A 17,210-nucleotide genomic window follows, 5' to 3' on the forward strand; every position below is an offset into this window, starting at 1 on the left:
AAAACTCTCCTTTTCCCTGAAGTTCCTTTATTAGGATGTTTGCATTAAAAAGAAAAAAAAACCTAATTAAAAAATGTTTATGTATCACGTGGAGCAGAGTTGCCTAAATGAGCAAAAATACTTTAAAATTCTAGCCTCTACTTTGATTCGTCAGAGGAATTCAGAGGCTGCCCTGGGGAAAATTGTGAGGCCAGAAGGTTTATGTCCTGCATCCCCAGCCTCCCGTCAAGAAGGGAAGCCTGCCAGCTCCACACCGTCAGGCTGTCCTGTGTATCTTTGTCAATGGTCAGTGAAGTCATTATATTCAGGCTGTTTGTGGGTCAAACAGCTGGAATATCGGCAATTTCATAGGGTTCGACCTATTTTGCTTGTTGTTTAATTAATTAATTAGGCTGCGACCGGTCTTTGCAGCACGCGGGATGTTTAGTTGCGGGCATGTGGTGTCTTTTAATTGCCGCACGTGGGATCTAGTTCCCTGACCAAGGATGGAACCTGGGCCCCCTGCGTTGGGAGCGCAGAGTCTTAACTACTGGACCACCAGGGAAGTCCTTGGTTCGACCTATTTTGAACAAAACCCTTGGTCAGTATTCTATTTCAAATGAGGATATAAGTTCTTTTGCTCATTGTTAAGGTAATTTGTGTCAATGAGCTGTTGTAGAAGGCTGCAGTTTAATTTTTATTTTTAGTGGGAAGAGAGTCTTACGGGAGAGAAGTGAAAACCTGGTGATTCCATTTTGGTGGTCCTTCTTTGCTACCGTACCAGTCATACAAATTACTGAGATTTCAAGTTGCTACCGCGCCTTGGGCGTGAACTGTGAAGGTTTGGTGTTCTTTTACTCCCTCAAGAGGCTGTGTGAATATTGATTTCAGTTCAACCGGAGAGCCCTGATCAGGAAAAAGAATATTGAGTTCAGGCCTAAATCGCCTCTCTGGGCAGCAGGGGGAGCACTTGCCCTTCCTATCTCATCACGGCTAAAGCAACCACTCCAGCGTATCTAGGGAAACCCGTTTGTGAGTCACCATTACCACCCTTCCTACTCGGTTCAATTGGCACTTTGCAAAGAGCAGCATTACTTCTCGGTGAGCAACAGTTGGCCAGTCATCTCGAAAAGCATTTGGCAAGCTAGACAATTTTAAAAGTAAAAAGCAAAATATATCCTTTATCTTATTTTTATTTTTTTGCCATAAGCGTGGATGACCCACAGGAAAAGCAGATTCTTTTCCGTCTTTTAGATTATTACACCAGCCTAAACTATCCAGGTGTTCTTTAAATTAGCCGCTTTTGTGTTTGGTTGTGTGCCAAAGAGTCAAAGGCCCTCTCAGCTGTAGGAAAGTTTTAATAGTCTGTCCCTTTTCCTGGCAGAGATGTTGGCATAGATGGGCCAGACCTTTCCTGCTGTAATTTCAACTCATTTTCCCCTGCTGTAATACCTATAGATGGGGTTGGCACTTTTTTTTTTTTTTTTGCAAAGGCTAAATGGTAATTATTTTAGGATTTGTGGGCCAGAGAGACTCTGCTGTAACTACTCAGTTCTCTTGTAGCTGTTGCCCAAAGCTGCAGACAGCATGTAAGCGAGTGGGCGTGGCTGTGTTCTAATGAAACTTTATTTATAATTTGACCAACCTGTAGACATCTAAAATATTAAAAAGCCAGTTAATATCTTACTTACATATCTGTTATTTTATGTTTCTTATAAACTCAAACTCTTTTATAGTTAATAAGAAAATAGTCAAATCGGAATGTCTATCTTGTTCCATTCCTATTTGGAATCGAAGCCTGGTCCCCCTTATGACATTCCTGACAAGCGTCATTGCCCTCTGCTTGCAAAGCTCAGGCTTTCTGTTTTCCCTGTAAGCAAAGCAGCGGCCCCAAAGAGCTGAGAGGATGATAGAAGTCCATGGAAGTTTTTAAGTAGATAACACAGCAGTTTAGAAACCAGTGCTGCTGGAATTGTGACCTTTTAATCTTTTCATTCATCACATTTAATCCATATGTTAAAAGAAAGATGCCACAGTATAAAGCAACAGGCACTGACTGGCCTGAAATATCCCAGGAAAATCTGGTTTAAGATTTTTCTGGGTGTTGATCCAAGAACATTTTCTTTCTGCCTTTTGATCTGTTAAAAGATACACAAGCTACTTGGATGCCTTGAAGACATAGATGCCAGTATGGAAATACTTTCTGACAAGTTGTCTTGCAAAGGGAACCAGCACTTAGAGCATGGATAATTGTAGAGGCGGGAACTGGAACTTTTTTTTCTGCTGCCTGGCCTCAAACTCATTTTTGTACTTGTTCTGTAAATGGATTTTGTCTCTTACAAGCCTGAGTGGGTTTAGGGGAGATCGAGGTAACACAATTGCTGCCTGCAGCTTTAATTCCTCTCTGGTTCCTCCTAACTTCCCCTCCTCCACTCCGCTTCTGATAAACAGAAAGTTACATGCTCCTGTCCCTGCCCTCAAAGAAACATTTAGCTGGAGCTGACCACAGAGGACAGGAAATGAGAAGTGACCAAGAGAAGGAGAACCTCTGGAGGTGCTTTTATATGGAGATGACTTTATGTAAATATGTAAATGTCAGAGGTTACTTGGAGGCACCGAAACAAAGCTGGTGCTGGGGAGAGCAGGAAGCAAATGTCTGCGAGCCCCAGGCCTCCCCTGCTCTGGGACTCAAACAAGCACGGGGGTGCCTTCCAGACATCATTTGGATCCTTTAAGCGTAGCAGAGACCGCATAGAAAGTTTTATTTCTAACGGGTTATGGGAGAAGGCTCTGAATTCTCCCCCTTACACATTCCTGGGTGGGGGGGGGGGCGGGGGGGGGGAAGTGAGGCAGATCTGATTCCAAGCACTACCAGGAAGATCCTGGAAGAGTGTATTTCTGTATCAAAGCCTTGAACTCCCAGCCCCAGACTCCACTGTTCCCCCACTTCAGGTGTCTGTGTGTCCCTCTCACCAGCTTCCCAGCATCTGGGCCCCTAGAAGGGGCTCAGGCTGTGGTTTTAACCCTGTGCCTGCTGTACAAATAGTTAGTGGACCTGAACTTGTCACAGCTGGGCTTTTTTCTTCCTTCTGCTTCCTGTGATGGGAGAGGGAACCGACTCTGGACACCTGCTGTTTGAAGGCAGCACTAGTGTGGTCTGACACAGAACCTGGTCCTGGTCACTCTGACCTCTGGTTGGCCCAGGGACAGTGTGGCTGGAGTGGAAGAGAGGAGACTTGAGTGCTATCACATCCTCCCTTGGGCCATATTGGCCTCAGGGGCATCCACACGGGAGGTGGGGGCAGAGGCGGAAGATAGATGGTGCCTTGTCTCCTGTAGAGAGGCCTCTTCCAGAACCTTCCAACCACCTAGCATTGTCGAGGGAAGAAGAAAGGACAGGGTAAGAAATGGAATCACTCATGTCCCTACAAAAAGGTCTCTTACCAGTGGTCCAGCCCCTTGTATATACAGGAAAGATTAAAGATGCTGTCTCCTTCCCCAGAGCTGCCCATCCATAGGTGCGTTACCTCTCCCAACTCTTAGCACTGTAGCAAATGTTGTTCATAAACTTTTAAGTGACTATTGTCTTTGTGTGTATGTTAGACCTTCCTTTGAGAACCAAAAGTTAAATAAATTTAGATTTTCCATGGCTTCCCCACACACTTGGATTAATGTTTTCTTGGAAAGCCCTTATTTGGTCTACCAGCTGATTATAATTTTCGGAGGACACTAATGACAACCCAGGCGTGACGTCTACAAAGCCCCACATTAAGGCAGCTTGCATCGCAAACCTGCCATTCAGGTCATGACTGCCACCCTCTGGAAAAACAGGCTGGGGCTTCGTGGGGGAAGTCCATGTGGTAATGCCCGGATACTTGGGAAGGGTGTGAGGCCAGCTGTAGGACTTGACTTGGTGGAACTGGGCAGAAGGGTCAGGGATGGCTTTATGAAGTTTTTGTTGAGTGTAGGAGAAAATTTCAAGAGGGTGGAAAGACCTTTACTGAAGAGACATGCCTTCTTTTTTGTCTCTCAGCTCACATTAACTTCCTTATCATGACACCAGCAAAGGTAATAATTATCATGACTACCTACCATGATCATGGGTGCCAGGAATTGCAGTGGGGCAGAGACTGTTTCGTATTTTGTTTGTTTGTGGTACGCGGGCCTCTCACTGTTGTGGCCTCTCCCGTTGTGGAGCACAGGCTCTGGACGCGCAGGCTCAGCGGCCACGGCTCACGGGCCCAGCCGCTCCGCGGCACGTGGGATCTTCCCGGACCGGGGCACGAACCCGTGTCCCCTACATCGGCAGGCGGACTCTCAACCACTGCGCCACCAGGGGAGCCCTGTTCTGTATATTTTAATTTCCTTCTCTGAAGTTCTGACTTCATGAACTTCCTTGTTTTGTCTACTACTCCATAGTAGACATATACTAGGAGCATCATCAATACTTCTCGATTGGTCCTTACTGCCAACTCATATGTGAATTTCTTGAAAACAGAGATAATATCAGTAACAATAATAAAAGCAACCAGGCCAAGCTGGGTTAGTTTAGTGTGGAATAGGGCATAATTTCACAGAGTTATTGTTGTTTTCCTTAAAACTTCAGACATTGTTTAGTTCTCGGAATAAAGAAATGGTCCTTGAAGATAATTTAGGAAGAATTGTTTAAGTGGATATTCATATGTAAGTAGTGGCATACTTTTCGTGCTGTGTTCACTAATGCAGTAGTCAATGTTGGACGGGGCATTCTGCATCCTCTCCAATGAGTCTGGTTAGTGGTGAACTTTTCAGGTCTTGTGCTAATGCAATGAGGCCAGGAATAATTCGGACAAAGTGATTGATCTCCTTAGTTTCCAGACTTTATTCTGTTTTCCGCTCTTAACCAGAAGCAAGAAACACCTCCTTTCAAGGCCTCACTTAGTCAGTGCTCCCGCAAGCTTCACCCGCTTTGTGAAAGACAGTGCTAATGGGGTTCTAATGGTGTCACTTTTCCTGCTGTATTTTTCACCCAGTTCAATCTAAGTTAAATCTATTGAGACGGCTTATAGGTAAGACTTTCAGTCTAGGGGCTATAGCGAATGGATTGTATACGTCTATAATCTTGCATCTTAAGGTGTGGTCCATAAATCAGCAACCTCAGCATCATCTGGGAGCTTGTTAAAAATGCAGAATCTTGGGCTTTCAACCCAGGCCCACTGGAAACCCAGAATCTGCATTTGTAACAAGATCCCCATGTTGATGTATGAACATTAAGGTTTGAGGAGCACTGATATATATATATTATATACATCATTGTTATATATGTATGTTTTTTATATATATATATATATATATGTTATATATGTATGTGTGTATACATATAACTTTGGATTAGATGTTGACCCCCAAACTACTGCTTCCTAGAGTGCTGGAAATGATAAATGGAAATCTTCACAATATGTTCTTGCAATGAGACTCTGGATAAAATATTTCCAACTGATGACTCTTGAACATATTCTGTGTAACTATGGCCCATCTTCTCTTCACCCTTCTTTTCTTGTTTTCAGAAAGTATGGGGAGAGATACTTTTGATCGAAAGTAGGAGGTGAATATAAGGTCAGACTAAGGGGTGAGGTCCTCTGGTTTTGGAACTTGCTAAGCTCCTCTCTGGTGTTGAGTGGTAGAGTTTTAGGCGAGTTAAGAGAACACCTCTGTGCACAGAGGATTGGATGCTTCAAGGTGTGGGTAATGGTCATAAAACTTTGTCCCTCCCTAGTCCTGGGTGTATATTTCTGACTCCTGTGTATTACTTTAGTACCATGCCCATTCAGATTTCTCATCCCTGGACTCTCACCTTAGACAAAAACCATCAGCAGGAGTTCATCAAAACATGTTGCCTGTGTTTCGGTTTTACATAACTCTTTAGCAAGCATTTTTGACTTGGTGTGACACCGTAGAAAGAACACTGGGTATGAATGATGGTTCCATCATTTTTAGCTATATGAGCAATCAATTCACTCCATTTGAGCCCCAGTTTCCTCAACTCTAAAATAAAGATAATAATACCTTGCTGGGTTGTGATAAGTGTAAAATGAGATTATGGGTGCAAAGCTCAGTCAAGAAGAGTTGTTATTGTTAAAACTTCTTTGAGTATATGTGTGTATGTATGTTACATACGTGAGTGTTGTGTATGCATACTTTACCAATTAGTAGTTTTTATTAGATGACTCAATTTTTTAGATGACTCCTAATTTAAATTTCAAAGAGAAGTTTTGGTGAGTAGGACAGTCCGTGTACTGGTATGACTAACACATACATACACACACACACAAATACAAACACACAAAGTTCTTTAGGAAAACTCCTAAGTATGGTTAGGTCATCAGATCATGAAGTATGTCAGAGGCATTTTCTTCTTTTCCTTTATGCCTGACCTCACTGCAAATATATTTTAGAAACCCTCTAATCCTCTTCAGAAATATGGTGACATGTAGCTGTTGTAATAGAATAAATGAGATGGGGAATGAGTCACACACGGGAATGATCTCAGGCATCTAGTAAGTCGGAGAACAAATGTTGTTACGGTACACGAATAACCAACAAAACACTTCAAGGTATATATGTGTCCGTCTATATCTATCTATCTGTCTATCTATTATCTATGAATCTATCTACCAAAAATCTTACAAGTATTTATTGATTAAAGGCCATATGAGAGTATAGTATTTAATGTACAGTATTGTGAAAAAACATGCCTAGAATGAATGGACAATATTCAAGGGTCTTGATGACTTAAAGACTTAAACATTATAACTCCCTGATAATCATGATCATCTTAATCTGTACAGGCCTTATAGTTTCTTGGTGAAGGAGAACTTTGCTTACCTACACTGAAAACAGATCACCCTTCAGTGAAACTCTTGATCTGTTCGATACTTATTGTAAGCATATGTATTTATAGAGAAGTTGTTAATGTCCCTGGAATGAGGAATGTAAACAGAGAGTCAAAAGGAATAGAAACCCTAAAGGTAAGGAGAAGAATTTACTTGGGCATCCCAACATGCTCTAGTGAAGAGCAGGGGATACCCTCTTCTCTGGGTTGGACTTATACTGCTTGGTCCCCATTTGTGAAGAGACACAGAGGGGAGCTGTGAACATACATGAGCAATGGCTTTACTCTCTGCCATCTCTGAGGAGGGAAGACCTTGGCTTTTTTTCTTGGAAGCTTTGGTGCTTCAGCTATGGTTATTGGACCAGCACTTTTGCAGAGATCCATTTCAATGTTAAAATGACTAAAAATCTTGGTGGAAACTTGAGTGGAATGCTAATGGACTAGCTTTAAATCAGCTATTGTCACTGAGCAAATAATAGACTCTTCTATTTTAAATATCAATACTTTGTTTTGCTTATCCACCACTGCATGAAAAACTATCCCAATACTTACTGGGGTAAGTGGCAACAGCCATTTTATCTGTTCATAATTCCGTGGGTCAGAATTTCAGACTTAGAATAATGGAATGGCTTATCTCTGCTCCATGATATCTGGGCCCTCAGCTGGGTTGGCTTGAATGGCTGGGAACTAGCCGGAAAGGCTTGATCTGAGTGATACATCTGGAGCTTCAGTTATGGCTGTTCGTTTGGTTCCTCAGTTTTCCTTCATTTGTCCTCTCAGGAGGCTAGCTTAGACCTATTCACAGCTTGGTAGTCTCAGGGTAAATGGACTTCTTCCGTGGTAGCTGGCTTCCTAGAGGGAGCAGTCCAGTACGGTAAGCTTGACGTGTAATCATTAGCAAACCTCTGCTTTGTCATGCTTGCTGACGTTCCATTGACCAAATCAAGTCACATGACCCAGGACAAAGTAAATATGGGAGAAACTACAGAAAGGCATGAGTCCTAGAGGGTATGGATTCATTGGGGCCACCAATATCTACTGAATACTCAGAAAATAATACCATTATTTAGTATCCATTTTCTAGGGTGAAAGACTAGATAGGTGTATATGTAACTATAGTACAAGATTGCTTATTGTCCATAAAAGGTAATTTTGGAATTCTGTTATTTTTTTCCCAGAGAAGTGGTATGGTATATCATATAACACAATATAAGCTTAAAAAAACTCCATGCTACAAGTAGTTTCTGTTAAATAATTTATTTAAGACTATCTGTAAAGAAATCAAAAAAATTCAAACTCTAATACCTATCTTGGGCTTACTTTTTTCTTGCAGTTATTGGCATTTTGACAGATAGGTTCCAGCATAAGAGCTAATACCTTAAATTATATTGGCTTTTCAATAATTTGTGCATTTGCTATGAATTTTAAAAATTATGTGATGTTTTCTTCAGTTCTGATGTTTCCATATGTCAGAGGTGCTATATTGTAGGAAGGAATGAGATTTGAGTCCTAGGAGGGTTTGGCTAACCTTTCTAGACTTTACCTCCTTCATCTCTTAAACAAGTGCATTCAATCAGTTGCTTGCTATGTTTTCTTCTAATGCTACTATTTTTTGATTTGAACTTATGCATGATGCCTAATTAACTATTAGAGAAATATAAAATGTGCATTTGGGAAATACTAAAACAATCTGATATGTCATTAAGGAAAAATTTACTTAGGTGTTTCTGATATTAAATATTTTAGTCACTTGGCTTAGAGATGTTTTCTCTAAGGAGCCTATTATTTGCATATGTTAATATTTTACTTTGCTGTGAAAAAATTCTAAGAGGTAAAGGAAATGAAGAGGCTAAAGCAACATGACAATTTTTTTGTCATAGAAACTCATTATAGGAGCTTAACGCTTTGGGAAAATATTTGACTAGGCACCTGAAAGATATCTCACTAAACTTAGGTGGAAGTAAGTTTGCAAAATTTCGTGAAATGTTTTTTAGTATTTATCTTTTTTTTTTTTTTTTTGCGGTACGCGGGCCTCTCACTGTTGTGGCCTCTCCCGTTGCGGAGCACAGGCTCTGGACGCGCAGGCTCAGTGTCCATGGCTCACGGGCCCAGCCGCTCCGCGGCACGTGGGATCTTCCCAGACCGGGACACGAACCCGTGTCCCCTGCATCGGCAGGCAGACTCTCAACCACTGCGCCACCAGGGAAGCCCCTATCTTTCTTTTAAGTTTTTATTCAGCTGTCCTTCCTGGATGCAGCTCTCTACAATTCTGTAAAATGAAACTCTGTTCACAAGCAGTTGGGAGTGACATGAAGGAGGTCTTATTTTTCCATTAGTTAATTCTTATGGGATTAATAAGAATTAATTAATTCTTATGGGAGTATTAAAAAATTAATAATATGGGGAACATGCAAACAAATACAAAAGCGCTCACCTGAAGCTGCTAAAGCAGTAAGTTCTCAACGTTAGTTGTACGTTGTAATTACCTGGGAATCTTTAAAACATACAGATCCCTAGGTTCTAACCTTCAAAAACCTTGATTTAATTGATCTATAATGTAGCCTAGGCATCAGAATTTTTTAATCTCCCCAGATGATCCTGAGGTGCGGCCAAGTTTGAGAACCCCTGTGCTAAAGGAACTTTCTCGGATCCCTTTCGCTTACCTACCTTTTCCCACTGTAACTTGTAATTCAAGTCCTTGCTCTCCTCTCAGCTTTATGACCCTTCCACCTACATACAATTGCTACATTCCTTAATAATGAATTTTTATGAAGTTTAGTTTCTAACTTCACACATCATTAACAGGGTAGGTGTATAAGAGTATTAATGGAAAAATGAACTTTTAGTAAAGGCATGCATTTGACTGGATTGAAAAATATTAAATGGATCTATCCATTCAACCATGTTATTATGGTACTATTGGAAAATATGTTGACATAAATATTCCAAAATAATACTTGATACCTCTCTGCATTAGCGAAGTATTTCTTTAATTGGATTTGGGGTAATGGAATAGCTATTATTTACTTAAAGTGTTTCTGTAATGGAAACAATAGAATTTGTTACCAACTCCTTTATGTGGGTCGGGTGTGTGGGGGTCAAAACCAAATACAAATGAAAACTTCTTTAGTTGGCAACTCGCCTGAACCTACAGGCACTAATCAGGTTGTAATGGGTATTTTGAAATATTTTTGGACTTATTTAGATGTGGGAGAGAGGTTATTCTATATAGCCTAGAGCCTAAACTCATGCAGTTGTCTCTTTATTCAGGAAAATGGTTTAATTTCTCTCTACTTGTCTGAAAAATGTATATGTTGAAATCTTAACCCCTAAAGGTGATGGTTGTAGGAGGTGAGGTCTTTGGGAGGGGCTTAGGTCACGGGGGTGGAGCCTTTATGAATGGGATTAATGCTCTTACAAAAGAGACCCCACAGAGTTCCCAAGCCCCTTCCATCATGCAAAGATACAGGCTATGTACCAGGAAGCAGGTCTTCACCAGAATGCAACTGTACTGGTGCCTTGGTCTTGGACATCCCAGCCTTCAGAACTGTGAGGAATAAATTTCTGTTGTTTTTATAAACCACTCAGTCTGTGGTATTCTATTGTAGCAGCTTGAACGGACTAAGACAAGAGCAATTCTTTATCAATAGGGTGACCAACCACTCCAGTTTGCCTGGGACTGAGGGGTTTCCTGTGCAAGCTGGGATGAGTTGATCACCTTAATTGGTACAGAGAAAATTAATACTTTAAGAATATTTTATTATAATTTTTTAACATCTTTATTGGTGTATAATTGCTTTACAATGGTGTGTTAGATTCTGCTTAGCTCCTTCAATGAAAAATTATTATGTTTTGATTTATGATTACCAATCCTATATAAATTATGATAGTAAATGGAAGGTTAGTGATTATTTTCTGGGTCTAGTATTATAACTTTCCCTTCAACTTGTTGTTTTTTGAATATTCTTCAAAAGATTTTGCTAGTAGTGCTCAAATTTCACCTTGAGAAAATATGTATATTTTATGTCTAATTTCTAGATTTTAAGAAAGAGATAATAATGTCTAAAATAGCAGAATGAATTGATGCTAAAGTAGAGAAAAATATTAATTTTAAGATCTGCTTTGAGACTGAAGTACCCTGTTAACATAAAGATGTTCTCCTAGTAGAATGAAATAGAAAAAGAGAACTAATAACGTTCTAATATGTATCTCTTCTTGCCCCTCAAATCATCAAAAGTTTGCACAGAGAAGTACTGCACAAAGAAAACTCATTGAAGATGTTATAAATTGGTTATTTTTGAAATTCTTGGAAGTGATCACACAGTAAAGATAAATATATAATTTTACCCCAGAGAATTAATGTATTTCACTTAAACCAGTAATACATTTTTGCAATGATGTGATTAACATGGGTTCCTTTTGCCTAATTTCAGATTGTTAGGGGTTGGTTTTCTATTCTTTATGCACTGAGAATCAGAAACACTAATTATTCCCTTAAAGGGAAGGCTGATCCAGTTTTAACACATGGCCAGTTCAGAAAATATCAAAAGCAATCCTTTCCAAGAGAGTATTCAAACATAGAGGGAAAAAATATCTGAGGCATTGCCAATGTGTTAGATGACCATGGAACTAAATGACACCACTTTTAGGTTAACAACTGGAAATAGAGTCAAGAGTCCCATATCTAGACCCAGATGTGATAATCCAGTGACTGTTTGGGTCAATGCCTTTATTGTTCTGGGCCTCAGTTTATTAGTAAAGTGGGAGAGTTTGACTAGCCTGTGCCTATGGGCCATTAACTTGTTAATATCCTGTCATTCCATGTACAACATTCTGATGATGTCTTAGTGAATATGTGGATTTCTGTCTTCCTTTCCTCCAGCATTACTTCTCTGTACCAGCCTTGGAACAACGGCTTGCATGGCTACAATCTGAGAAAAAGACATCTTCTTCAGAGGACAGAGGTGCATAGTCTCCGTGTTTTAGTCCCTACTATACCTCAACATAATACGATGGATCCTAACGTTTGCAGTTCAGATCTTAGATGAGTTGCTCCCCCTCTTAGGGTCTTAGTATCTATCTGTAAGGAGGATCTTTCTTTTCCTGAATTTCGTTTTCTAGCTTTAACTTTCTTTTAGGCCCTGAAGGTTATTTATTTATTTATTTATCTATCTATCTGTGAGATAGAATAGCTTTTGGTCATCTCGCTTTCTCAGTGAGGCCTTTCTGGGTGTCCCTTTCTCTGTCTCCACCCCGCCTTTCCTGCAGGCAGAAGTCTGGAGATCTGGAGAACTTTACGAACCACATCTTGTCCCTAGGTTGCATGGCTGCAGGTGACAATTCCGCCCAGTGTTTGGTTGCTGCAAACACATTCAAAGCATTAACTTCCCTCTGGCTCTTTTGTGGACCATGAATGCTCTGAGAATCCGTCAAGATGAGACCTTGAGGTCTTGTCTTGCCTTACAATATAAAATAAAAGACATGATTCAGCTCATGTGGAGTTTTACTGGCTACAAAACAGATGCAAAATAATGGGAATCTGACGATTGTATTCGGAAGGTAGAGCTTTAAGCTCATGAACTCATGCTCTGATTGAAAAAGTGCAGCCGTATATTAAGATCATTTTGGAACATCTGGTGAGATTGTTACAGAGAAAAAAAAAAGATTCTAAGTTTGATAACTCCAAGGGTACCTCTTAGAATTCACCCATTTGTGTCTGGGCAAGGACTTTCCATTGGGGGAGAATAGTTTTTACAATAGGCAGGAACTTTTATTGGCCTCACATGTACTTTTAGATCTCATTCACTTGAGAAAGAATTATTCTTCCATTGATGCTCTCCTGTATGATGACCTTGATCTTTGGAGCTGCAGATGAAAAAAAAAAAGAGGAACAAACAGGTCACTGCCACGCTCTCCCCACCATCTGAACTGTACTCCTTTTCAGTTCCCTGTTCTCAGTACCCAAAGGCTCTCTGTGCCTTCCAAAATGATCACTAAGCCATATGGTGGGCTCTGCTGGAGTGAAAAGGGATCTTACCAGGAAGATTTTTCCTCCTACCCTCCAGGAAATGACGGTGTCTGAACAGTGTCACCTTCTAGCAGTCAGGACCTTCATCCTAGGTGTTCCTGATACAGAATCTAGTCTCTGACCACAAGTGCTGGAGGGGGCCTTTCTGCTTATATGGGCTTTGAACACTTGCACCACAGATCCTATGAGCTTATAGAGCACTAAATGCCATTCTGGGGACCTCACTTTAAGATCTAGAAAGCATGCCTCATGAAGGATGGGTGAGAAGCCAGGAATGTTTATCATGGTCTCAGTTTTCAAAGATGTGATTTATTTGAATAAGTGCTTTGTTGATACATCAATAAACCGATTCTAGACCAAAGGGAAGACTTGAAACCATTAATAGAGATCCAGGGAGAACTTTGTTAAAGTCAAACCTCTCCAATAGTAGATTGGACCACCCCCTCCAGTAATGTGTTCCCCATCCCTGGACATGGCCAGAGAGAGGCTGAAGGACCATCTGTTGGGATCTTGCAGAGGGATGGCAATGAGACCAGCTGTTCTGTGATGGTTGCTTGGACTCTGAGTCCCTGAACCTCTAACGCCTTAGAACATTTTTATCATAAACAAATCAGAAAGTACCACCTGTCCCAAAATGTGGTTTCTTAGAACTTTTCTGTGAGATGTTCAAGGTAATCTGAGAAAATAGGGTTCCCAGGTCAAAGGTATTTGGGAACACTGGGTTAAACAAAGTAGAATTTTTGCTGTGGTTTCTCTCTCGTTCTTTTTCCTTTTCTTCCCTGCAGCAGTATTTGTTCCATCTTTAATACTGAAATACAGCCTGATTTTTCACAAAGAGGATAATAGTACACAGTATTCCCAGCCGTATCGGGCCGTAGAACACATCTTCTATAATACACAATTAAAATCTCATGGGACACTAGTGTTCAACAGAATATAGTTTGGGGAATTACGTGAAATCATTTCCTCTTAATTTTCTAGGGGTTTGGTCAACAGATCCCATAACTTGATAGAGATATAATAATATTAATGATCATTTTTATCTACTTTACTGCTTGCAAAGAGCTTTTATATATATCCTTTAGGACAATGTTGAGAGCTCACTTTGTTCTGTCTTATGTAATTTGTTAATTCAATATTCCTGGCAATTTGGGAAGAAAATGAAAATTGAACACAGAACATTCAGGAGTACACGAGGGGTTATGAGTACTGCAGAATGGATAAATGTGCTGATTTCTTTTAAAAAAGTAGATTCAAACAATGCAAGAATTTTTTTTACCTTTCACACTCGACTTAGATTCTTCCATTGTCCTATAAAAGTGATAAAGGCTCGTTTTAGTATTAGCAACAATCATAAAAACTTCTCGGGCTTCCCTGGTGGCGCAGTGGTTGAGAGTCTGCCTGCCGACGCGGGGGACACGGGTTCGTGCCCCGGTCCGGGAGGATCCCACGTGCCGCGGAGCGGCTGGGCCCGTGAGCCATGGCCACTGAGCCTGCGCGTCCGGAGCCTGTGCTCCGCAGCGGGAGAGGCCACAGCAGTGAGAGGCCCGTGTACCGCAAAAAAAAACAAAAAAACAAACAAAAAAAACAATCAGATGCTCCCCAGAGCAGGGAGACCACTGCCAGCCCCGGGTCCTATGGCCCCTCCCTGGCTTGTCACTCCATCACTGGCCTTCCTTCCTCCTTCAAAGACACCAAGCTCGTTCCCTCCCTTGATGCGCTGTTCCCTCTGTCTGGAATGCTCCTTCCCTCTGGTCTGTTTCTTCTCATTTTCCAGTCTCAGATCAAATGCCACCTCCTGGAAAGACCAGACCTGACCATGGTAAAGACTATTGCCCAGACCCCTATCAACAACCATACTTTCCTTTCTTCTCAGTGCTTACCACTGTTTAAAATCCTCTTCCTGCTGTATTGGTTTATTCAGTCCCTCCTATTTACTGCCTGTCTCTTCCACTGCTCTGTGAGCTCTGGGTGAGCCCGATCTTGCCTGTCTTCTCCATTGAGGCACCCCTGGTGCTGAGAACAAGAACAGGCCCAGAGTAAGTGCTTAATAAAGATTCATTGAGCAAACAAATGAATCCAAACGATCTTATTGCTCTCATTGGTTGAATTTCTAAGTAATGTAAATATGTCTTAAAATTAAAGATATACTAGTAAACCATTGCCCTTTTATATACTCTGTTCCTTTTACGTTTTTATTTGGAAAAGGAATCCTGTTGCTTTTTAAAAAGTTGCCTGTCCCACAGCATCCCCTTTGGTGTGTTTTAAGATAAAGGGAATAGAAGGCAGGACAGGGAGAAGAAGCGACTCTGCTGCCTCTCCTCCAGCTACACCAAGGATTCTAGAGGAAAATGACCTTCTGGGCTGACCACAGGCACATACCTGGCCTGGAAGAAGCTTCTTCCCCACTTTATCCATCTCCAAACTCCAGAATCTCTCCACCATCTCCAAGGTGTTAGCTGGCATTCTGTTGCAAGGAAAGGAAGACTCAGGTTCCAGGGGGACTTTAAATGCACATACCTGGGAGGCCTGGTACAGTGGAACAGGTGAGTGTCCGTCTAGGAAAAGCCATGGTATCAGCTCCCGCATGAATGGAGAGAGAATGTCAAAGCGCCGTTGGATGGATGGAGGTGAAGCCATCCACACCGAATCCAAGCTGGGACAGGGGAGAAGAGCTAGATTTGGGGGTGGGGGGTGGGGACGGGGAGAACCTGCTTCCACCACTGACCTGCAGGTTTTGACCAAGTTTCCTTAAAGCATCTACTCTCGGATCCCCATCTACGGAATGGCCATAATTTAAACTGCCCTCCTTGGTTTAAAGAACACAGTAAGTAGTTGCCACGGACCAGCCGGAGAAAGAGGATCTCACCGCCCAGGGTCAGAAGTAGCACCGATGAATGGGGTCAGAAGGACCAAGACAGCTGATGGTTGGCAGGGCAAATTTTATTGTGCTACAGTTGCAGATTATATAGACTAGAAAAGGGAAGATTGCCAGACGGTGGTTTACATCATCTAGAGACTGTCTCGGCTCAAGGTTAACTTCCCTGGGAGGAAACCCATAAGCCCAGAATCATGCAGAATAACCTGCGTGTGCAGGGGGGAGACAGCTTCTCGTCTCAGTTCCCATTCTTTCTGATCCCTGGGCCCTGGTGGTTTATCTCCCATGGAACGGAACAAGGAGGGGAACAAGTAGGGACGGTCCCTTCGAGCAGCGGCGGCGGCATGCCTGGCATGTCCACAGCCTGCTCCCAAGGCTGACTGCCTCCCACAAGTAGTAACTAGATGTCGGCTCCTCTCTTATCAAGCATTGGAAGCCCCACACTACTGCCATGGGCCACCTCGCTGGCCTTATGCGCCACAATGTGTAGGAAAAAGGCAAGAGCCAGGCAGTGTGTATTCTTGCTCCAGACGCCCAGAAAACTCAGTTTGCCCTTTTGTAAACTGGAGAAGGGGCCAGTGTGGCAGGGGGAGGATTATAAAGCAGCACGAGGAAATCTGGGGGGCTGGTGGGTATGTGTGGTGATAACTCTGCAGGGTACATACTTGTCAACACTTACCAAACTGCATGCTTTAAATATGTGCAGGTTATTGTATGTCGATTATCCGTCAATGAAGCTTTATTTTCATGGAAATAGTGATGCTTATGTATCCCTGTCTGGCACATTGAACAAGCCCAGATGTGGTCACGGATGAGGACATCTGAGAAGGAAGTACAAATACCCACATCAGCAGCTGGGCCTCAGAGACACGAGACCCACGGGCTGGAGGTGCAGCTGGCAATGGGCGCTCTGGAGCCAGACCACCCGGTCTGTGGGCAGTCTCCTCTTCCATGAGTTGGGTAATCAAGGCCCTCTCACCCACCAGGCATGGCCATGGGGTCAGCCCTCGAAACGGACAGATGAGGAATGAATGGTGGCCTGAGGAAGAGGTCGGGGTTGAGTCTCTTTCAACATCAAGAGTGTTTTGCATTCAAGGACCTCAGAGTGGATCCCACCTTGATACACAAAACCACACAATATGGGCTTCTAGAAATAGTGAAGGACCTGGATGAAAAAAGAAGTCTCCTGAGAGGAATTCTGGTAACACCGCCTCCAGGACAAGGGAGCCAGACTTCTGGGTTTTAGCAGCTATAGGACTTCCCAGAGTGAACAGCAATTCCCACAGGGCGGATGTCCTGCATCTTCTTACCCGAGTGTAGGTCCTGGGTGTTTCCAACTTGCTTCTGCTCAAGGCCCTCCCTTGAGCCTCTTGATAATCCATCCTGTGAGTGACTCCTTCTCAGAGCCACCCACATAAAACTAACCTCAAAAGGGAGCTCATGCAGGTGCCTAT

At 42.2% G+C, this 17,210-nt stretch overlaps 2 long non-coding RNA genes across 3 annotated transcripts in view; one reads left to right on the forward strand and one right to left on the reverse strand.

The window, feature by feature from the left end:
- LOC137212331 (uncharacterized) overlaps nucleotides 1–14,981 on the forward strand; it is a 35,366-nt gene extending 20,385 nt beyond the window's left edge. The window contains exons 3-4 of one of the 2 annotated variants that reach the window (XR_010937452.1): nucleotides 11,733–11,814; nucleotides 12,119–14,981. This is a non-coding gene — a long non-coding RNA (uncharacterized lncRNA). Of the gene's footprint in view, nucleotides 1–11,732 lie in introns of both variants that reach the window. The other variant, XR_010937451.1, reaches the window with a different exon arrangement.
- A 279-nt stretch (nucleotides 14,982–15,260) lies between these two features.
- Nucleotides 15,261–17,174, reverse strand: LOC137212333 (uncharacterized). Its single transcript, XR_010937455.1, has 3 exons — nucleotides 17,067–17,174; nucleotides 16,436–16,577; nucleotides 15,261–15,345 (listed from the first exon to the last, which is right to left on the reverse strand). It is a non-coding gene; the product is annotated as an uncharacterized lncRNA (long non-coding RNA).
- Nucleotides 17,175–17,210: the final 36 nt, after the last annotated feature.

This window comes from Pseudorca crassidens, chromosome 19 (genome assembly GCF_039906515.1).
Source record: "Pseudorca crassidens isolate mPseCra1 chromosome 19, mPseCra1.hap1, whole genome shotgun sequence".
In the NCBI taxonomy this organism is placed as follows: Eukaryota; Metazoa; Chordata; class Mammalia; order Artiodactyla; family Delphinidae; genus Pseudorca; species Pseudorca crassidens.